The sequence below is a fragment of the Simochromis diagramma genome, unplaced genomic scaffold, assembly GCF_900408965.1.
Source record: "Simochromis diagramma unplaced genomic scaffold, fSimDia1.1 OVJJ01000302.1, whole genome shotgun sequence".
NCBI lineage: Eukaryota > Metazoa > Chordata > Actinopteri > Cichliformes > Cichlidae > Simochromis > Simochromis diagramma.
This window is the reverse complement of record NW_024386792.1, coordinates 7,284,242-7,287,861: the sequence shown is the minus strand read 5'-3', so window position 1 is coordinate 7,287,861 and position 3,620 is coordinate 7,284,242.

Below are 3,620 nucleotides of genomic sequence, written 5' to 3'. Positions count from 1 at the left end.
TTCCCTTGACCACAGCTATTACTGTTACAAAGAATGAATTGAAATGAAACCAACAATGAATAACACCATGTTGAACGGCATCATTGTTTTTCATTACTTTATCCCCCAGCCTTATTGACATCTCATTAGTTTTGAATGACTTGGGTTCTTATCGAGGTTAAAAAAAGCTGTACGACAATACCTTGGCCCCGTAGTAAAACCCCAAGTACTCTGATGCACCATTGGGAGTATGAACGTGCTGTGCAGGTAGCTGGGAAAGTTACTATGGTTGACTGTGGCATGTTTGTATCAAGAGGGAGAGAGAACATTCACTATATCAGAATCCCTCCTTACAAAGAATTACAGCAGCTATTAAAGACAAACTGAAGATTAAGAGAACCAAAGAGAAGCAGCAACCGAAGACTCTGTAGTAAATGCCAAGAAGAACATCTGAAGGGAGGAGACACAGTATTCATGATGTTCATGGTGTATAGACTTAAGTATTTCAGTCAAAGCATAAAAAAATGATGTTTGTATATAAAATGATGTCAGGCCATCCAATTAGTACTGAGCTGCTCAAAATTAGGCACAAAAGATAAAAATGTTTGTAATACTTAAACAGTTGATGCCATTTTTGTAAAGACCCACCCACATTAAAGGTGAACGTCTGCAATTCTGCAACAGTATCTCAGTTGTTTGATTTAAAATTCCCTGTGATTGTGTAAAGAGAAAAAAATGGCAGAATCTGTGTACAAAAACTTGTGCCTAACCATACAATACAATGGTGTTTGTGAAAAACAAACAAAAAAAAATCCCAACACATTTTGAGTCTAACAGATTTTCACCGATGAACTTTATTTGGCAGCTACTAAATGCAACAGTGATCAGAAAGTCAAAAGTCAAGTCAAGTCTATTTTACAAATCAAGAGATTTAGCGGCTTAAGCAGTTAGCAGACAATTGTGATAGGACGATAGAAAGGTGATATGAACATACGTCACGCGAGGATGTGGTCCTAAACTGGACTACACAGGATCATGAGTACAAATGAAACGTACATTACATAGCGTAAGGCGAAGTTCATTGATCATTTAATCATAAACTGTTGTTGAAATATTTTTACTGAACATGCAAACATCTGCTGAGAAAAATGTGTTGATTTAGGTCTGTTATGAAGCTTGCTATTGCATTTTATGTTTTGTGTTTTCTTACATGTGTTTTATATTTATGTTAAATAAACAACATGTATTATTTGTTGGTTATCTGTAGCTATAGAAATATTTTTTTTTTTATAGTATAGCAAAATATTTATTATTACTGTTTAAAACACTAATTGTGACATGTATTAGTAGTGATGTTGTGCTGAGGGTAAAAATGCCTTTTTGTCTTTTGGTAACTACAATGACAATAACCATTAATATATGTCTATGCTGTGCGTATTTATTTTACCCTACACTCAAATCAATTTATGATGCATTATTTTGAAAGTTTTAAAATGGTTTTTTAAAGAACCACCAAAAAAGGTCCCAAATGGTTCTTTTAAAGAACCATTGAGGCCCTTTTAAAAATGGTTCTTTAAAGAACCATTTTTAAAAGGTTCTTTGAAAAACCATAAAGGTGCCCCAAAGAACCATCTTGTGGTCTTTGGGGCTTTAAAGGTTCTTCAATGAACCACTGAAAGAAATGGTTCTTCAAAGAACCATGTTTGAAAGGTTCGTTTGCACCAAAAAAGGTTCTTATGGCATCAGTCTAAAGAACACACTTTTGGTTCCAGTTGTGCAGTATAATATATATGCAAAACTTTCACTTTCAATATGTTTTTTCGGTTTAATTTCAAGGTGAATCATTCTGATCCCATACTTACAGGTTTCAGACTCATAGATGAAATATAGGGCAGGGGCTGGTGTTTTGTAATTGTAGGGGGCGCTGTGGCACCATTTTGTAATATTCCATGAAAATATCACATAACAAGAAAGGCGTCATCACATTGGAGGTGTGTCAAAAGACATGACATTTCCTGTTCCCACTAGGTGGCGCTCTGCGTATCCTGACAATGGGCAATCAATCTGTTCAGGGCAGGTCGTCATCACGCCTGTAAGTCTGGTACGTGATCAGACGATTTTTTGAGTTAACTAGGTTTCTTCATGGCGAGACATCAATGTTTGCCATGTTGCTGGGGTCACGCCCTTCCGTAAAAGCTCACAGTTTTCAATGTATTGCCAAGACCAACTCCTTAAGGTTTCCGGAGGAATTTGAGGCTGCACCAGTCACCCATCTCTATACTGTACCCCAAAGTGTAAAACGTGAAATGTCTTGTTCCCACAAGATGGCACTGTCACTGAGTCAATATGGCAGTCGAAATTTGTTCAGGGGTGGAGCCTTATCATATGTGTGCACTTTGATCCAGGTCGGACAATGTATGACGGAATGAAAGACAATAAGATTTTTATGGCGAATTATCGAAATTCGCCGTGGCGCCACGGCACACCGTATCCCGAAAACTCAAAGAAAACTGACTTTTTTGTTTGTCCCAATGAATCACGTGTGGGTCAAATTTCATTCATGTAGCTCAAACTATGTGTTTGTAGGACTGCATTTAACAAGCATAGGTGGCGCTCCAGAGCCATTTTCTAATGCCATATGTAAAACCACCAAAATATGAAATTTTTCACTAGACCTGACACGTGTGCAAAATTTCTGAGTTTTTGAGCATGTTCAAGCCCTAACAAAATCACTTGTTTTGCCTGAATAATAATAGAAGAAATGGAGCAGAACAATAGGGCAACCTATTCAAATGGGGGCGCCCGCGCCCACATGCAGCCCAAAGCAACCTGCGAGTGGCCCTGCCTGTGGTCCTGACAGAACACAGAGAAAACGCAAAAATTAATTAATTTAAAAAATAAAAATTCCTACAGCGTAGTGTAGCTGTGAAGACACACACTCCATACCTAGCCTAATATTTACACCACAAGGCACCGTAAAGCATATAAACATATTAAACAATCATCTAATATATGATGCGCAACAGCATGTGTTTCTCAGTCCAAAAGCATAAATTGACAATGAAAACCGCGGTTAACCGGGCTTGGACTGACAAATACTTATCATTTTACCACCAAATCCAAATGCAACCTATGTGTTTAATTTGCAGTGTGTGTTGGTATACTTACGAAGGCACCACATGAACAACACCAGACTTTCTCACAAACTTTCCGAGCGCAATCTAAGGAGAGGGCTGCAAAAGTAAGTTTATTGCGAGTTTAATAATCTTACAACCGGAGTTGTACTACCACTGGAGGGTCATGTACAGCTCAAGAGAGAGCTGTACAGGGAATATCAAAAAAAATACATTCAAAGTGCAAAAAATAATTTAGTTATAGCTCCCTTTTTTTTTAAATGGACTTTTTGGTGTGCATTTGTGAGAGGTCACCAGATTACAGGGGGAAAGGGAATAAAAAAAAAGTATTGTTTTCAATACAGTTGGTGGGTTGAAATGGGTCTGATCGCTGCTACTGGCTGCAAAAAATAATCTGGCCCAGATAAATTCCTCAGTTTGAAATTCGGGCCCAATTACACTTAGTTGAATAGCCATGCCACAGTGCTCAGACCCTAAAAAAAGGATGTATGACTGGGTGTTTTGGCG